Source organism: Trichosurus vulpecula, chromosome 4, assembly GCF_011100635.1.
Source record: "Trichosurus vulpecula isolate mTriVul1 chromosome 4, mTriVul1.pri, whole genome shotgun sequence".
Classification (NCBI taxonomy): domain Eukaryota; kingdom Metazoa; phylum Chordata; class Mammalia; order Diprotodontia; family Phalangeridae; genus Trichosurus; species Trichosurus vulpecula.
The window spans coordinates 211,862,023-211,882,716 of NC_050576.1; the positions used below are offsets into that span (position 1 = coordinate 211,862,023).

General features: G+C 37.0%; 1 protein-coding gene across 3 annotated transcripts in view; it reads right to left on the reverse strand.

Annotated features, from left to right (window-relative positions):
• The window catches only part of HELZ (helicase with zinc finger), a 287,790-nt gene that overhangs the window by 130,768 nt on the left and 136,328 nt on the right, over positions 1 to 20,694 (reverse strand). The window lies entirely within an intron of this gene.

Sequence of the window (20,694 nt, forward strand, 5' to 3'; positions counted from 1 at the left end):
TGGTGCTTGAGCTGAGTCTAGAAGAAAGCCAAAGAGGCAAAGGTAAGAATGAAGAGCATTTTAGGCAGGGGGAACCGCCAATACAACGGCTCTGAGACTAGATATGGACCTTATGTAAGAGGAATGGCATGTACACCAGTATGGCTGGACCATAAAGTGTATGGGTGGGGAAAAATGTGTAAGAAGGCTGTAAAGGCAGGAAGAACACAGTTTGAAAAGGGCTTTACAAAACAAACAGGTGATTTTATATTTGATCTCTACTGAATACTTTTTCAATTTAATTAGAGCTGCCAAAAAGGAAGTGCCTCCCAACTTCGTTCACCATGATTATGGTCATACTTGGGATCATGCTAGTGTGGGAAACAATGGGAGGAGTTTTGTTTCCACAGAGTTAAGAGTATCTCCCTGCCCCACCCCCAAGCTTTAGCACAATGTAAGTCAGGTGGCTTCTGATCACATAAAAGGTTAGAGGCTTGTATGCATGTTTAAGGAGCTGTTTGAGGGAGGCATGACATGGGCAATTCAGGGGGGTTGCCAGGTGGGAGATTCAAATTGGGAGTCAATAAAAGGACTGGCATTTGTCTGAGTCCTTTTACTCGCCTGTACTCTGTTCAGGGGATGTACCCATTTATTCAGACCAAATAAATATAAGATATAATTAAAACCTTCCTGGCTTTCCAACAAGTATTGTTTATTCCTAGACTAAGTATGTTTCCAGCTGTTCAGATTTAGCACATGGTATTATCTTGGAATTAATTACCTAGAATTTAGAGATTAGGTGCTCAAGCTTTGAAGGCTCAGGAACCAGAACTGATTAGTTTGCATATCTATAGGTGATTAGACTCTGAGAAACTAACTCATTGTTACCAAATTCAGAGGACTCCAGACAAGATCACAGAGTGCTAGTATTTTAAAAGAAACATAACTGTGGAGCAGACTGAATATTAATATTAACTAGCCATCACATTTGCTTCCCACTAGGAAAATTTACATGGAAAATAAAATCTGATTTCAGAAGTTACCCTACCCACCCCTTCATAATCAAGTATGTACTTTTATGTCCTCACAATTACATTTGAAAGACAGATCCTACTTACAAGTTCTTCTTTCTAGTAAATGACAAATTGATTTCCCTACCCAAATTTAAAGACAAATGCTACCTACACATATCACTAAACTGTATGAGAAAATGATGAAAAATTTGAAAATTAAAAAAAATCACAGGTTACTTCAAATAAAAAGATAATTATTGATTATTGCTGAATGCATTACTTATTTCTACTCCAATCATAAAGAATAAAAAGGTATCTGTATTTTTTTTAAAATGATTAAACTCATGCCAAGGACATCCTGTCTGACATATCTGAAAAGCATTTGGAGATGCAAGACTGAAGGTCAGCAGAGAGCTTAGGGCAGGACAGGTGGAATTGAGAATCATCAGCATTAACTCAAATCCATGGAAGATGATGAGACCACCAAGTAAAATAGTTTAGAGGGAGAAGAGAACAAGGCCCAAGACTGAAGCCTGTGGAATAGCTGTGGTTAGAGGGCATGAGCTGAATGAGAATACAGCAAAGGAGACTGAGAAGGAGCAGTCAGATAGGTAGGACAACTAAGAGAGACTGGTGTCTAGAAAACTAAGGGAAAAAAAAGAGTATCAAGGATGAATGTGGTGGAGTGATCAACAGTGTGAAAGGCTACAGAAAGTTCACAGAGAGTGGGAATTAAAAAACACTAATGGATTTGGAGATTATGAAATCAATGCTAACTTTAATTCTGTGCCCAATCCACCAACTATCTATAGCATCTGTCCCAGATATATTTTTTAATTAAATGCATTGGCCATCCTTTCTGTACAATTCATATTCTTCAGTTAGCTTTTCCTGTATAAATTGGGTAAATAGGGAACTCACTGAAAGGGACCTGTAATGTTCTGAGGCTTGATACAATCATTACATCATCCTTAAGTAGAAACATCTTCAGGAACTCACTTTCCACAGAAAAACTCTTCCACTTGGTCCTGTCATTGGATATCCTCCCGTATGAAAATTAAATACCTTTCATAAGCATTTGTCTCCACTTTTTATGCCCTGATTGATGTTATTAATCAGAGGTACATTGTTTTGATCAAAGACTCCTGTATGGTCTTAACATACATGCTATATCAAAGATAAATATATATATATATATATATATATATATACACACATATACATATATAAAATATTCCAATATATTATATATATATATACATATTTTAATGTTGCATTTTATTCTACCAGGTTAAATGCTTTTGAGTAAATTTTTTAAAAAACAGTAGAATCATTTATCTTTTCCACTTTTAAGTCAATTATATAACTGCAATAGTGGGATCTTCCACAGATTGTCATTTGTAAAAAGCATTCCTATCATATCCATATGACTACATTAAACAAACCATCAAAACACATAAATCTAATTTTCAAAAAAAATTATAGAGATGAAAGACTAAAGAATATGGGTGAGTAGTTACTAATGCCCTCTCAATCACCCTCTATAAAGAGTAATATCTTTATGGTTTATTTTTTTGGTTTTTTGGTATTATCTTCCATAGGATATCTTATAAAATAATTTCTCACTACATTTAAGAATGGATAACCTTCAGCATGGATGGCCCCCACTGTATACTGAGAATGATCAAGCCCCACTTCTCAACTTTATCATTTCAGAAACCATTTTTATTTCCTTCCCCCCTCACTGGGACCCTAGTTATCACAAGAGAATTCACATACAAAATTTGAAGGAAGACAATAAACAGAAGAAAAATAGAATTGATCTATAAGTATTTGTATTGCATTCTTGTTTTCCTAGAAATTACAGTGATCTAAATGTGATGGTTCTACTGTTATTGATGAAATATATAACAATAAATAATGATGATGATAATGATGAAAAATTATTCCATTTTCCTTCTCTTAGAATATGTCTTAATTAGTTCTCACACTAAGTGTTCTGTAAATTGTTTTCATTTCTGTTGCTTTTAAGGGATGATATTGCTTATAATCTGCATTTCCTCCCTGTAGTTCTTTACAAATGACTATTTCAAACTGGCACGTCTCTTGGCTACGATGTCTTTCCACTTGGAAAGGAAATTAAAGCCTTTTGCTGGCTAAGGTAGTTTCTGGCTCTTCTGCCTTCTTATTACAAAAACTGTTTCAACTGTGATGATGATTAAGATCAAACAAAAGAAGAAAAGATGAAACTGGGAAGACTGAATCACTCTACATTATTGATAGCTTGATTGAACATGTCAGATTAAGGCCATTACAATTTTATACAATGTTTTCTTCTCATTTTCATCTTTAATTATAATTGGATATTAATTCTGACCTGTTTTGTAATTAGTAGACGGTCTGAGTGCACATAGAAGCTGATTCTGAAACGTTTCCTGCATTGGTGGAAAGTTATTTACTAATAGTCAACTGAGGCCTTTTGTTTGTTCCTCAACGAGTCATATTTTCTAACATACTTTTCACCATGTTCCCCTTTAGAAATGAATTCACATTGAATTCACCAAATATAAATTGGCTGGTTTTGAAAGATCTTGACATGTTAAATTTCGCTATCTCTTCTTTCTCTGTAACAGATGTTATCAAAAAAACCTACAGTCACCTTCATAGTGGTATTTTTGCTTGTTTATTTTGATCACGTTAAGAGGTGACAGAATGTCCCCAAAAATGGTTTCTCTTTATTTCCTTTGGACATATAATGGAACCACCTCCACCAACTCTTTTTGTTTGCAACATCAGTGAGAACCAGGGAGCAATCCCTGCAAGTTCGTTTTGTCTTTTCCCATTTAATATAAGAATAATGATATTGATGCAACTTAGATTTCCCAAGAGTATATCAACTGGAATAATCTCATATTTCAAGTACAAACAAGTTAATATTAAATACAAAAAAAATTTGTGATTCTTAGTACCATCTACCCCCTTTCTAAGACCATCATTACAGAAGCAGATGGGAGACACACAGGAATGATGGGCATTTTTTATTTTTATTTCTTATTCATGGATTGCTACAGCCAAAGGCTTCATTCACCTATGGATTTATGTAAGCAAAATAAAGTATCAAGGAATAAAGACCAATTTTCTGGTTGGCAGGTCGATTTGCATGCATTTTTTAATTAGACAAACTTGCCAGTTTGGGCAATATTCTTGGCTGCAATTAGATGGTATAGTGTCCAGAAAAAGAGATGTAACCATTTTCTGAACTGGTCAAATAACAACTCTAATACTATGTTCAGTTTTCAGTACTATGTCTTAGGAAGAACAAGCTACAGTACATCAAAGCATTGCTGACCAGGATAAGTATTCTAGAGACTCAGTATCAACTGGTTTAAACAAAATGTTGAATGCAAGCAGCCAAATCAACAAAAGATCAAGGTAAGATATTAGGAGGTTGGAAGGAGAAGTCTATGACACTGAGATGGGGGCCAGCCCAAGGTCGACATCCCAAACCAGAAAAGGAGTATCCACACCTCTCCACCTTGGAAGCACCAAAAACTTCCAAATTCCCAGAAATAACTCTGAAAACAGCAGTACAAAAAAAAAAAAGCCTGAAACTTAGGACAGTCCCCACCCCTTCTCTAGGAAGAGAGGCGAAATTTAACATAAAAGTTCAAAGTCAAAAAAAAAAAAATAGGCTAGAAAAATGAGCAAACAACAACAACAAAACCTGACCATAAAAAGCTACTATGAAGACAAGGACGATTAAGACACAAACTCGGAAAAAGGAAATGATGTCAAAACAGCTACAAGCAAAGCCTCAAAGGAAAATAGTGTGAATTAGACACAAGACCAACAAGAAGTTCTGGAAAAAGCTAAAAGTTTATTCTAAAAATCAAATAAGAGAGGTACAGGAAAAATTCAAAAAAGAAATGAGTGATGCAAGAAACTTATGAAAAGACAATCAGCAGCTTGGTAACAGAAGCACAAAAAATACTGAAAAAAAATAACACCTCAAAAAATAGAACTGGTCAAGCGCAAAAAGAAGTAAAAACCTTCATGGATTTAAAAAGCAGAACTGGTCAAATGGACAATGAGTTTGAAAAGCGCACTGAAGAAAATAATTCCTTAAAAACTAAAACTGGGCAAGTGGAAGCTAATGATTCCATAAGACTTCAAGAAACATTAAAGCAAAGTCAAAGAATTTTTAAAAAGGAGAAAATATGAAATGTCTTGTCAAAAAAAACAACTGACCTGGAAAACATATCAAGGAAAAACAATTTAAGAATCATTTTGCTGGGGCAGCTAGGTGGTGCAGTGAGTAGAGCAATGGCCCTGGAGTCAGGAGGACCTGAGTTCAAATCTGACCTCAGACACTTGACACACTACCTGTGTGACCTTGGGCAAGTCACTTAACCCCAATTGCCCTGCCTTTCCCCCACGCCCCCCCCACAAAAAAAAGTTTAAAAAAAAAACTATTATACTGCTCAAAAGCCACAATCAAAGAAAAAGCCTAAATATTATATTTCAAGAAATTGTAAGGGAAAGCTGTCCTAATATCCTAGGAAGAGAGAGAAAAAAAATTGAAAGAATCCACCAAATACTTCCTGAAAGAGATCTCAAAATGAAAACTCCCAAGATAACGACACTCAAATTCCAGAGCTCCCAGGTCAAAGAGAAAACACATCAAGTAGCCAGAAAGAAATCATTCAAATACTATGGAATCACAGTCAGGATCACACAAGATTTAACAGCTATTGTTGTTCATTCTTCATTCTGAGGAGGGCCACTGACATCACAGGGTGATGTCCTGACTTGCATATGAACTGGAGTTAAATGAGGCAGAATTTCACAAAGTCTTCAGCCTCGTTCTCTTTTCCAGAGTCATCAAAGTACAGTGGCAAAACAAAAATAGAGATGATGGGCAAAATCCCAGAATACAGTGGATGACCTTGGCACCTTCTATGCCTGACCAAGCTCTAAGCACTCCACATTGCCTACTTCAGCCAATTTTATGGCCATTGGAACAAACTGTTCTTGTCTGCCCATTGGACCAGGGAAACTCTTCATGTGCTTGGGGTAGAAATCCCCTCCCCCCACCCCCCACTAACTGAGAGGTTTGAGGTTTTTCAGTTAGCCTCAACCTGGTTTAGCCCATCTGCTAAGACGGCTTTATCTGAGTGTGGCTGTTGCACATACCACAACTTCTTGGAGACACAGGAGAGAGTTAGGTGACACGCAGACACCAAAGGTAGATGGGCAGTCCTGAAAAAGGCTCTGGCAAGCCCTCATACCAGAGGTCTTAATCTTCCCACATTAAAGGAACATTGGGCTTTGAATATGATATTCTGGAAGGCAAAGGAGCTAGGATTAAAACCAAGAATCACCTACCCAGAAATTACCTACCCTGAGTATAATCCTTTAGGGCAAAAAATACACACTTTAAGAAATAGAAGACTTTTAAGCATTCCTGATTGACCACAGCTGAATAAAAAATCTTACTTTTAAACACAAGATGTAAGAGAAGCAATAAAAACATAAACATGAAAGAGAAAGGACAAGAGACTCAGTAAAACTAAACTATTTTTTAATATGAGAAGATGATACATAAAACTCCTAAGAACTTTATCATTAGGGCAGTCAGAAGGACTCTATATAGACACAGGGCATAGGAGTGGGTCAATTATGTTGGAATCATAGTTTTTAAAAATGGAAGGATAAGAAAGAAAGATGTACAAGGAGATGGGGGAAGGGAGAGGAAGAATGGGGAAAATCATCTAGCATAAAAGAGGTATACAAGGAAGAGTTTTTACAATGAAGGGGAAAGGAACAGCAACATTTGAACTTCACTTTCACGTGAATTGGTTCAAAGAGGGAAGAATATATATATACACACATTCAACTGGATATGGAAATCTACCTTACCCAACACGGAATGGGATAAAATGAGGGTAGAGGAAAATGAAAGGGAAGGTGAATTAAGGGAGGCAGTGGTCAGAAGCAAAACAAACTTTTGAGGATGGACAGGGTAAAAGGAGAAAAATAGGATGGAGGGAAATGCTCATTTAGTAATTATAACGATGAATGAGAATAGAATTAATTCACCTATAAAATGGTAGCAGATAGAATGGATTAGAAATCAGAACCAAACAATATGTCTTTTATAAGAAATACACTTGAAACAAAGAAATATACACAGAGTTAAGATAAGGGGCTAAAGAAAAATCTATTATGCTTCAGCTCAGGTAAAAAAGGAAGGGTTAGAAATCATGATCTCAGACAAAGCCCTTACAGCATCCATCTCCACTAGAGAAAGACAGGTTTCTCCCAAACTGTAAGGACCAAGTCAGGTCAAGACCTTTAAATACCTTTAAATAAGAGCCACAGAAGTGATAATCATTTAACATCAATCTAGTAACTTCAATAAGGGTCAGAGCCTGAACTGATTAACCAGAAGAAGAGCCTGAACCTAACAATCTCTTTGTTCTCTGAGTAAACTCAGATAATACCTCTTCCTATGTCAACAAAGCCAGATCTGGCTGACCTAAGAGCATTCTTTCCTCTGTCTATTAGCCACTAAGGATGAGACCCTTAACCTGAGAAACTATCTTGCTTAATATTTTACGGGCATATACTATGTTATGGCACATTAATGGTAAATTAAACACAGAGATGCTAGGTTGTAATTTCAATTGACACTTTGTCAACTCTCATATCTTTATTGTATTTACAACCTATTTAATTAAGAAAAGTCCTTTTCTTGTATCATGGTTAAACATACATGGGGATCATAAAATTGAAGTAATGCAGGCATGCTGAGTTGGAACTAAAAAAATGTATTTAAACCTTCTCATTCCTTTATTCAGGCAGTCAGAACTTATACTCTGGCTCCTTGTATGTATAAGTAAGCTAGCTCTGCTAGCTTTAAGGGAATAAACATCATGAATTTACATATCACCTAGCCTGTTGACTCCTTTAACCAAACTTTCAGGTCAACAGTTATGGTGCCGTGGACTGCAGATGGAACTGATGGAACAGGACAAAGAACTGCAGCCCAACCTCGTCAACGCTAATAATGACTCAGGCGCCTCACGATTCATTTCTTCCTGGAATCTTGGCCTTGCTGGGGTGGGGTAAATTGTCCCTATTCCCAGCTTCCAAAGGACTCCCACTGGTTTGGTTGAAGTACTAAATTTCCCTTTAAAACTAGCTCTGGGGGCAGGGACCAATTTGCGTTAAATGGCTTTGGATTAATTAGGTCCCGTTTGCAGATAGATTTTTGGAAATTAGTACAAGTATTGTCAGCACTAGTGTCAGTTAACTAAAGATAGCCCCAAATTATGTTGGCCACAATGGGGCTCTTTTGGACCGGTCAAAGTTACTTTATCTTAAAACTAAATTAAGTTTAAGAGGCCAACAAAACCAAAAAAAAAAAAAAAAAAAGCCAAAACTAATTAAGAGGCCAACAAAATATCTAGCTAGGAGAGGAAATGTTTTTCACCTTGGGTTGCTGAGATGGCTGAGTGAGAACAAAAGGCAGAAGCCTCTTCCCTTAAGGCTTGCAAAGCTGCTTCAGCATTTCCCCCAGTATTGGCTAATTCCCCGCACCTCACTCTCCCTGTTTTTCCAACAACTCCGGCCCTAGCTGTTCTCTCTCTACTCTTTCTGCCCTATTCCTCACCTCCTTCCTGCCTCCTTTCTCTTAAATGCTCTGATTCAGCGGAGGATAAATGCACTTTGTCCTTACTCTCACCTTTCCCTTACCTGCCCTAAGGAGGATAACTTTATATCGCTGCTATTGCCTCCTGCCCCCTCCTTTTTCCCCTTCCCAAGGGCTCTGTTTTTGAGGAGGACAGCTACACTCTGGATGTAGGATACGAAGAGTCAGAATAATTAGGTGCTCCAAGCAAAGTTTGCAGGATCCATTCCGGTCAGATCTTAGATCCTTGCAAATTCCCCAAATCCCCTTTCCTCAGAACAATAATTGCCAATTGGTAATGGGAATTTCTAACAAGCCTCTAATTCCCTCTCTCTGTTGTTAAGTTGTGAACTCAGTTTGTATTTGTCCTGTTAATTGTCAATTTGTCTGTCAGTGTGTGTGTGTGAGTGTGTGTGCTGTGAATGAGCCTATTACTTTGTAAAATTTGAAATGCAGGCAGCCAGAGATTTCAAAGACTGCAGCTAGGGAAACAAAGCTCTTTTCCTTGTAATTTCTGGTCTGGCCAACCTGGAATTACAGTGGAAATAGAGCAAAAAACATCTTAGCAGATTCTGGGATTAATCATTAAAAAAAGTTTGGAAACTGATTAGTTGGAATTTTGGGAGAGAACCCCTGGGACTGTAGATCACTCCAGGAACTCACTCATGCTAAAAACACCTCCTCCCAATACTGATCACTTATTCCCCATTCCCTCCCCAGAGTTAAGAGGATGTCTCAGCCAGAAGGGTTCTTGTTAACTCCTCTGATCCCAGGTCAGATTAAGAGAAGAAATGCTGGAGAATTTAAATCACTTCCCCACCTGGCAAAAGGAGAGGAGGGGCAGAAATTTGCAGACTGGCAGTAGCTTTGTGCCCCTGGGGACCTTGTAGCCCATCTTTTGGGCAAAACTTGGAAATGTCACCCAGGTCCTATTCTGCCCAACCTTGCCCCAGCAGCTGCAAGCTGCCTTAGGCTCAGTAAATTCTGCAATTGTGGGGGAAGGGAGAGGTAGATGGATTGGTCCTGTGGCTAGCATTCCCTAAGCCCTACCTCCAAGAATTGTCATCATTGAGAAACCAGCTTCTGCTCTAGGTAAACTTCACACTTCTCTGTTCTAATTGCAAAACTGTATTTTATCTCTATTTGACCTGTTTCCTGATTTGTAAAGGGAAAAATAATAATGGTTGTTGTTATGGGATCAAAATGATGTGATGATTGTAAAATGCTTAACATAATGACTGGCATATGTTAGAAACAACATTTTTTTTTGTAATTGCTAACTTTGAAGTGGTTTTTAAATACCAAAAGTAATAAGCTGAATAATTTCTATATGTGATAATCTGGAAATGCAATTGATGTCCTCTGAAGTTTATCGTTTCCATATTTCTAAAATTGTATGGTATTTCTAAAATTCTCTTAGATTGTGAAATTTGGGGAGACCATTGTGTGATTTAAATGATATTATAGCAATTTTAATCTGAATTGGATTTTTAAAGGGACATGATGAAAATTTGATGATTTGAAACTGTTATATTTGGTTATAGACAAGGAATAATAATAACACTGATATTTATTATGAGAACAGACTTACCATGTGAAATCTTGTTTATTATGAGAATATATGTGGTGGCTTAAAGTTATAGCTTCAATATATTAATGATGAGATGAATGATTCTCTGTGCAAAGTGATTTAGAAATGCATTCACCTAACTTGACAATGGGTTGTTTCAAAATTCAGCATATATAATAATGTTTAGGACATTATTAAATTTCTAGGGTCTAAATGTTATTAGAATTTTATTGGCTGAGGAAAATGATGAATGGGTTAAGAACACTGCCATAACTTAAGAAATGGATATTCCAAGTTTTGTCTTTACTTAGAAGGAAGTTCCATTAAAATTGTTTTTGCTATAAATCAAGTATTTATACAAAGGTCTTGTCCAAACGAGATCTCCTCTTGTAATTTCTGTCAATTCAGGATACATTGTAAACTGTTAAAAAAAAAAATGTGAATTTATAGATAATAATCTTTTCTAAGAGTACTGGGCCTTAAAAATTAAAATGTTACCACTAGTGATTATGAATCCAGATTTGATTTGCTCATCCAACTAAGTTACAGTCACCTGATTGGTAATTAACTGGTTCTGTTTCAAGTTTTAAATACAGGATAATTGCTTGTGGTATGCTTATATTTCTAAAATTTTATTGAATTATTCAACTTGGTTAACACTGTACTACCTAAGTTTTAGAAAAACAATTCCTCTTATAATCTAGATGTTGTTAGATTAGAATTGTACTTAATTAAGAATTGAGGTTGTTAACTGCAACAAGGATTTTTGGAACCATCTAGTCATGAATTTTTTTTTTTAGTTTTTTTTTGGAGGGGGGGGCAGGGCAATTGGGGTTAAGTGACTTGCCCAAGGTCACACAGCTAGTAAATGTGTCAAGTGTCTGAGGCCAGATTTGAACTCACGGCCTCCTGACTCCAGGGCCGGTGCTCTATTCACTGTGCCACCTAGGTGCCCCTAGTCATGAATTCTTATCAATCTTGTATAAAGTCTTCCATGTAGAGGAATTCCTATGGAGTAAGTTTTTAAAGTCCTGGTAAACTTTGTTATTGTGATAAGGCTAGTTTAATTGGGAATGTCTTCCTTGACTTATAGAAACTAAGCGTCCTCCCGATTACAACACCTTTTTGACTAAGGAACTTTGTGATATCTAGGAATTCTGTATAATACTTTGGGAATAAGGACATTTTGCACCAACTTAGTTTTAATGAACTCCAGTGTTTAAAGGTTTTTTTGTTTTTTGGTTTTGTTTTGTTTTGTTTTTGTTTTGTTTTAAGGAGAAAGAGATGTCTAACATTTTAAAACTTTCCAACTAATTTTCTTCATAAAAGTTTAGTGACTATTCCTCTTAACAGCAGGATAAATTTTAAAACTGTTTTAAAAGGGGAAACATTTTTAGAAGAACTGTTTTTTAAAAAAAATCTTTTTTGTGATTTTTAGAAGGCCTACTCTGAATTTGTAATCAATCCATGGCCTAAGCAAGAGTTGAAATTGGTGTTTGAATTTACCATATGTAAAAGATTTAATTGCTGAAGTGTCCCTTTCCTCCAGAATGAGTATAATTAGGGAAGAACAAATAAGCTTGGGAATAAAAACATAAATCCATCAACCTATGGGGTTAGTCATTAACCTTTATGCTTTGTTTAATCTGGAATGGGATTCCAGTACATATAGTTATATCAGTAAAAAGTACTAACTTATGAGCTATCTTGTCTTATGGTTGGAATGTAAAGGAAAGCTGAATAATGGGCCTGAAAGATTTGCAAAGATAAACAAAGTTTTGATTGGAAATATGAAAGACAGATAAGAAGGTATGGGGACAATGGGAGTTAGCCAAGCCCTCCTGTCTCTAGATAGTTGTTCTGGATCAAGTTTCAGGTGGTTTCAGTATGTTGAGAGAGTCTGAGGAAGTATTTTAGAATACAGAAAAGTTATGTAGCTTGATGTGATAATTAATGCTCAATGAAATTTGGGACAGTCCTATCTGAAGGATATTTATTTCCTATTTAAGACTTTATGGGACTGTATATTACTATTGTTTTAAGCTCTGATTACAGCGATAGGTGTCATAAAGCCAGTAGTAGAATGGCATGCATTACAGGCTGAGAACTTCTAAAGTTGGATGTCTGTGCCTGGGAAAAGTTTTGAAGACGACCTTGGACACAGCTGAAGTAGGATCTTCCTAACTGTATTTCCCAATTTCATTATTTCCTTCTCAAAAAGGAAAATTTCCCCACCTATTCCTAAGCCCTGCTTTCAACATCTAGTGACAATATGATTGGCTATCAGATATGACTTGTCCCTGGAATTGAGCAGAGCTAAGGAAGTTCTTTCCTTCTGTTAAGATATATGACATTGTCCCCCTTTTTCTTTCATAGCAAATTTATATTATCAAGAAGCTTTGTAAGCACAATGCTAAATCTGTTAGGTAATAGATGGATATTGGAACATCTCTAAGTTACTGTGCAAGAATGGATAGCTTATAATTTTGACCTACATTCCCCAAATAAATATAATATAGAGATAACATCCTCCAAAAGAAGGAAGTGATTAGACAAAGTAATAAGACAAAGATATAATGTGATACATGTCTAGTTCAATAATTCAAAAGCAAAATTTCGAGAAAAGTAACAGAATCAGATTGACTCCTCTAAGAATTATATACAAATGTATATGATTGGTTTCTAAAATTTATCATATTTTGGTAATAAGATCTCAAATTTGGATTTTTGCACAAAAACTGTATGATAGTAGTAAAAGTGAAATTATATCACCTTTATTAAAGTATCTGTCTGATAATTTTAAAAGGCAGATGAGCTCACTTTATGGTTGGACCTCCACATTTTAAAAGATTCTTATACCAGGTACAAGATTTAGGTAAGGACAGAAACAGCAAATAATATATATATATGAACTGAAATTCTCTGAAGTTTCAAAAATGGAGAATCAAATTTAAGTGATTGTACTAAGTTTTACTAAGTAGGAATTATCTGGGAATTTCTAGATCTGAACGAGAGAAGCAGAACCCTCTTTTAGAACTGTCCTAACAATAAGACCTTTTTGTCAAAGAAAGGACCTTTAGGGACCAGATAACTACATCAGGCATCTGGGATTCAAAAAGTGCTGCTTAAATACTCATTGGGAATAGGTAACTAGGATACAAGGAATTTAATGTTGGTTAACATTGTTAATAATGATTGCATTACTTTGTATGGTTTGTGTTTAAGTTTTCTTCATTATCTAATGTATAAATGTAAACATGTGAGCCATCTAAGGGGTTTGGTCTCTACCTGACAATGTAATTGTGCAATTTTGTGAATTGTGAGAAAAACTTTATTGTATTTGTTTAAGCTCAGCCCTGTGTGGCTGAGCCATTTATTGCTCTGTTTGAACTCAGCCCTGCGTGGCTGGGAAACTGAAGCATTTCTATGTGCCTTTGATCAAGGATCTATGTTGTGCTGTTTTTCTCTCAATTATCAAATCATATGTGTTCTGGGAGCCCCCATCAGGTCTGACTACTCCTACAGCTGCCAACTTGTGGATATGGACCCCTTGATCCCTCTGTCACATCTAAAGATTGCCCTTGCTCCCGGGTAGACATCTGAGCCCATAGGAGACCTTGCCCTCCAGTTTCAAAGGGGCCTGAAAAAGATGACGTCAGACGTAGACAGCTTTCCCAAGAGTCCAGATCAGACCTGCATGAAGAACAGCTCCCTCTCTGAGTCCCTTGCATTACCAAGACTGGTTACCTATATCTTTGGCATCTTAGCTTATTTTACTTAATCACTCTCTTTTTCCCATTATGCTCCCTACCCTGATCCCCCTTGCTCCTTCTGCTTGTTTACAATTACTTTGCAGTGACTGCCCATCTCTGGGGATGTCCAAAGACAGGAAAAACAAAAACGAATCCATCTAGATAAGGATTTTTAGAACTTCGCCCCTGAGGAGGAGAGAGATTTTTCCATACCTTCCTTGGTCTACAGGCCAAGCTTTCAGCTTGCCTTTGACCAAAAGGAGGAAATGATAACCATTTAATATCAATCTAGTAACTTCAACCTGAACTGATTAACCAGAAGAAGAGCCTGAACCTCTTTGTTCTCTGAGTAAACTCAGAGAATACCTTTTCCTATGTCAACAAGGCCAGATCAGGCTGACCTAAGAGCAGTCTTTCCTCTGTCTATTAGCCATTAAGGATGAGACCCTTAACCCGAGAAACTATCTTGCTTAATATTTTATGGGCATATACTATGTCATGGCATGTTAATGGTAAATTAAACACAGAGATCCTAGGTTGTAATTTCAATTGACACGTTGTCAACTCTCTTATCTTACTATATTTACAACCTATTCAATTAAGAAAAAACTGTATTTACACCTTCCCATTCCTTTGTTCAGGCAGTCAGAACTTATGCTCTGGCTCCTTGTATGTATAAGTAAGCTAGCTCCGCTAGCTTTAAGGGAATAAACATCATGAATTTACATATCACCTAGCCTGTTGCCTCCTACAACCAAACTTTCAGGTTGACAGAAGTTTTCAAAATGAAACTGTAGCCACAAGAGACACCATCAAATCCAATAGCCTTAGATTACATCTATGGAAAACTTTCCTTCTTCGACTTGTCTTTCAACTTTGTGGGCTTTGTTCCTCCCCTCTTCTTAGGTTTCACAGTTTGATTCTTACTGCTATCCACAATTATTACTAAGAACAGCTGACCTCATTGCCTCCATCTGGCCTCAACCCCAGGTTAATGTTAGTCCCTTGCTTGCTGGATGACTGCCTCATATACTTGTTGCACATCCAGCAGAACATCTATGCAGCAACCCTGGTACCAATGAGATGTCTAGATGATAAACAAGCAAATGCAAATGTAGGACCAGAGCTCATAAAGAAGAGATAGAAGCTGGAAGTAGAGATACATAAATCTGGAAATCACTGTTACAGAGATGATAACTGAAGACATGGGACTTAGATGAAATAGCCAAAAGAGCTGTTATGTTGTAGAGAAAAGCTGGAAAAAGGAAAAAGGCCTTGAGAGAATGTTCATATTTAGGCAATGAGAAGGGAAACTAGGAAAAGAGACTGAAAAGGCATTAACAAAGAGATAGAAGAACCAGGTCCATGTACTATCACAGAATCAGGAGAGCCAAAGAAGAAAAGAGGGGTAGTGAACAATGTAAAACTCCAGCTGTAAAGTCAAGGAGGGTAAGAAGTGAGAAAAGGCCAGTGGATCAACAATTAAGAGGTTATTATTAGTCACAGACAAAACAAAGAAACCTTAATCCCCCTTTAAAAAGTACTTTTTTAGCTTAATGAAAATCTAACAGAGATTGAGGATACGCAATACCAGTTGTGCCTACAATTTTAAAAGTGCAGAGTTGCAAAATTACAATTGAGTTAATCAGCAAAGCCTTAAGAAACAAAGATTCAACTCACTAGTGCTATCTGACCATTAAGGGGATCCCTGCCCATCACTGAGTTCCACTGCTAGTTGAGCCCCATTCTAACACCCAATCCTAAAAATAAGAACAGTTGTACCCCACATGATGGGGACAAACAAAGAAGAAGGGAAGGGGAAGATTATCTTCCAACCTCACTGCCCTCCTCCCATTGCCCTGAATGCCAAGCATTCAGAAGGGAATAGATCTAAACTGACATAGCCACCTCTACAACACCCTTCAGAATATTGTGAGCTTCACTATTCATCTGTCACCTACTATTATGCCATGGGCCTCTCCTGTTTCTCTCCTTATGCCTGTACTAATTAAATAGTAGTCATTTGTAAGAATCTATGTCCTTCATCTAATCTCTGTCTCATAATAATTCTGCCCACCTGTAAAGGCAATCAGTGAATGGAAAGATCTTCCACACCTATTTGAGTGGGCTTCTCAGGGTCCTGGGGGGAGTGGCTAGGACCAGAGCCAATGGTAGGCACCTGAGTTCTGGTCTACATGATGACATGAAGCCTGTGGTGGGAGGAGCTTGCTGAATGTTTGGAGCAGAGCTAAGAAGCAGTTGGTGAGAGCAGTTCAGAGCTGAAGGAGAGAGGAAGCAGTTAGCTAGCTGGAACATAGCTTGGAGATTGCGGTGGAAGCGGCGACAATGGCGGCAGGTGCTACAAAAAAGCAGGACTGACCCTCGTGGAGACTGGAGAGTGCTAAGCAGGGGCTTGAGGCCACTGGGGGTCTTCTTGCTGGAGGGCCCTGGCATTGGGGGCAGGGCAGGGAGGGAAGCACCAATATTGCTTGGCTTGCTGCCATAATGTTTTTCTGTGGCCTCCTGTTCACTATTGTGAGATGGGCATACTGGTTTTGGAAGGTTCTTGCCAGGATGTCAAATTGGGGACACTTGTCCGTGGGTCTGCTACCTTTGAGTTTCAATAAATGCTTTAACTCCTCTGCCTTCTACTTAGAGAATTCCTTATATCCTGCGATTCTGGACCATTCAGGCATATTCATGGTTATCTTTGAAGTCATGAATTCTGCCTTAATGATACACCACCCCCATCCCTTTGCTCTGTGTTAATTCCTTCATTCTGGATATCCTACTCTCATATTGATTCCATTTATTAACCCTGACTGAGATTTGACTTTACTTTGACAACACATCCAGGTTACCCTCTCCAGTACTGACTGTACTTTTTCTCACAGCATTCCTCTCATCTCATACAAACCCATCCTGGAAGTGTCAGAATACTCCCTACTCCTTAAATACAATGACCTATACCTCCACTCTACCTCAGTCACAAACGAGAGATAGCACTAAATTGGTTCAAATATTCTAGAATGTAACTTGGAACTATGCTCAAAAAGTCATTGAAAGTTTACATATTATTTGATATAGCATTACCACTATTAGGAAAATACTGCAAGAAAGTTAAGGACACAGAGAAAAGATGAATATGTACAAGAATATTTATAGCAACACTTTTTGTCGTAGTAATGAACTGGAAACAAAATAAGAGCAACTGGGGAATGGCTGAACAAATCATGGTACTACTGGCCATGTAAACCTCAGCAATTCACTTAATCCCTCAGTGCTCTATGTAACTTTTTTGTTTTCTGAAGTTGTACCTCCTTATCTCACCCAGACTTGACATCCAGCCATCAATGAAGGGCTGAATCAGTACTGCTGATCACAACAACGCTTTAATGTGCTCCACTTTTGATGGGTCAGTTACTCCTGCCTTAGGCAGCCTGGCACTCCTCCCCCCTCACCAGAGGCTCAGCATATTGGTGCCAAAATTAGTGGGAATACCTTTATCTCTACTGTGTCACAGAACTCCTGAGTTCAAACAATCTACCCAGCCTCAACCTCCCAGCAGAAGAGATTACAGGCATGTATCACTATGCCCAGCCTCAAGGTAAGTAACGCTTTAAGACTAATTTGCAAAGAGGAACTGACCTGCATTGGTAGAAGGCTCTTCCTATTCAGGAAAGGTCTATATAACAATTAATTCACAGCTCTAGTTCCTATCCCAAATTCCCACGCTGCAATATGAAATGAAACAGAATGGAAACAGAACAAGATGAAGAATTTAGGCAAATAAAATGAATAATGCAGCCTCCTTCCTTCAAATTCTCAAAATTCCTGCCTTCTTTCAAGGCTCAGTTCAAGTGCTACCTCCTCTGGAAAGTCTTCCCCTATACCCTTATTATTAACTTTCTTTTCTTTCTCAAGTATTATTATATCTAGATCACTTTGTCTGATTTCTCCCTTGTCCCCCATGTTTAATATTTTAACCTTAAGATGTAAGTTCCTTGAGGGCAGAGACCTTTTTATCTTTTATCTTTCTATCCCCATCAGCTAGCACACACGCTAACTAGAACAAACATGAATACTAGAACAAACAAAAAGCTTCTTTGGGAACTCGAAATACTAATAGTAGATCAATCCATCTCTGACCTAGGAGATAGGTCTTGGGAAAATTCCCTGAGGGACACAGAGTTTAAGTAACTCACCCAAGGAGTACAGAAAGGTAAGACTGAAAAGATAAATTGGGCTGGATTATGAAGGCCATAAAATGCCATGAAGTAAATTAATTATAATGAAATGACAGCACTAAAAGGGAAAAAATGTGAGTGGAAATGAGAGCTATGGAAGAAAACTTGGAAAGAGAATTAACAGCTTGAAAAAAGAGGTATAAAACTGTACCCAAGAAAAAAACTTCCTGAAAAATAGAACTGACCAAATAGAAGTTGATGCTTCCATGAAACAACAAGAAATATTAAAAATCAGAATAGAAGAAAATACAGCAAAAACAACAAATGTGGAAAACAGATTGAAGAGACATAATTTAAGAATCACTGGACTACCTGAAAGCCATGAACAAAAAAAGAACCTAGACATCGTATAGGATTATATTCAAGAATAACTTACCTAACAAAACTAAGTATAATCCTAAAAGGGGAAAAAATGGATCTTTAATCAAAAAGAAAACTTATAATATTCCTGATGAAAAGACCAAGTGACACAGAAATTTTGGAACGAAAACATTAGAGTCGAGAGAAACAAAAAAAAAAAAATTAAACATGAATGAACTATCATAAGGAACTAAAAAAGGATAAACTGCTTACATTCCTATTTGGGGAGATCAAAAGAATAAGAAATAGATTATACCATAGTCCAAGATCAGAAAAAGAAACTAAGTGAGTCATAAATGAACTACCAAAGGGGGAAAAAGCCCCAGAACAGATTGATTTACAAGTGAATTCTATCAAATGTTCAAAGAGTAATTTATTCCAATATTACATAAACTCTTTGTAAAAATAAGAAGTTAAGTCAACAAGTAATTAAGTACTTACCATGTACTGGGAACTGCATAGGTATTTTGGACATAAAGAAAGACAAAGACATAGTCTCTGCTCTAAAGTACCTCACAGGCTAATGAGGGAGACAAAAAAACTTGTACATAAAAAGTATATATGGGGTAAATGAAAGATTATCTCAGAGTGGGGAACCTGAAAAGACCTAATGCAGAATGCTGTTTCAAGCTTAATCTTGAAGGAAGCCATAAAGTGGAGGAAGGAAAGGAAAGCATTCCAGGAAAGGAGGATAGCAAGTAAAAAGACACAAAGTGGAGAGATGGAGTATCATGAGGAACAGTAAATAGGCCAGCATAGTATGTAAAGAAGGACAGACTGTGAGGGAACAAGCACTCATTAGGTACCTGCTATATGTCAAGCACCATACTAAATGCTTTACAGTACCATCTCATTTGATCCTCACAACAGCCCTGGGCGGTAATTGCTCTTATTATCTCCATTTTACAGTTGAGGACACTGAGTATGAGAAACCTAGAAGGGCTTAGCCAGCACTTAGCACAACACCTGATGGGAAGTGGACACCTCCTAAGTACTTGCAGACTTGACAAGACTTAGAAATGAGCTTTAAATGCTCAACAGAAAACTTTTCACATTTGATCCTGGAGTTAACAGAGAATCGCCAGTTTACCTAGTAGGGAGGTAACACAGCCAAATCAGGTTGTAAACAAATTAGAGGAACAAAGAAGAAATTACCTTTCAGATCTGTGGATAAGGCAAGAGTTCACATCCAATCAAAGAACAGAGAAGATTAAATGTACAACTATTATAATATAAAATTGAAAAGCTTTTGGAGAAACAAAATCAATGCAATTAGAATTATAAACGGTGAACTGAAAAAAAATCATTGCAGCATATTTTTCTGATAAAGGTCTGCTATCCAAGATAATAAATTACTTAAATACATAAAAACAAAAACCAATACACAAAAGATGATCAAAAGATTACAGTTCTAAAAGGAAGAAACCAATCTATCAACATTCATATTTTTAAATGTTACAATAATTTCAGAAATGCAAATTAAAACAACTCTCAGGTTCCAATTCATCATATAGGCAAATGTGACTAAAAAAAGAAAATTACAGTCCTTGAAAGGGCTTCAGGAAGACAGGAACATTAATGCACTGTTGGTAGACCTGCTCATTTGTATTGCAATTCTGAAAAGCAATCTGAAACTCTTCCTAAAAGTCACTAAATCAAGAATATCTTTGATCCAGTGACAACCTACTAGGCTTATACTCCTAAGAAGTCAAAGTCAGAGGGAAAAGATTCACATATATCAAAATATTTATACCAACTCTTTTTATAGAAGCAAAGACGCTAAAAGTAAAGCATTGATTATCAATTGCAAAATGGATTAACAAATTATGGTGTACAAATAAAGCATTATATTTTTATGCCTTAAAAAATGACAAAAGTCTAAAAAGATTTGTATGAGCTGATCCATACTGAAGTAAATACAACTGCATACAATCTGTGAAGAAAAATTTGCAAGACATGGGAGCTGTGATCAATGCAATGACCACATATAATCCACAACCACAATGACCATAACAGAATGCTACCCACCTCCTGACAGAACGAGTGATACATTTTTGGACATGTTCAATGGAGAAATTTG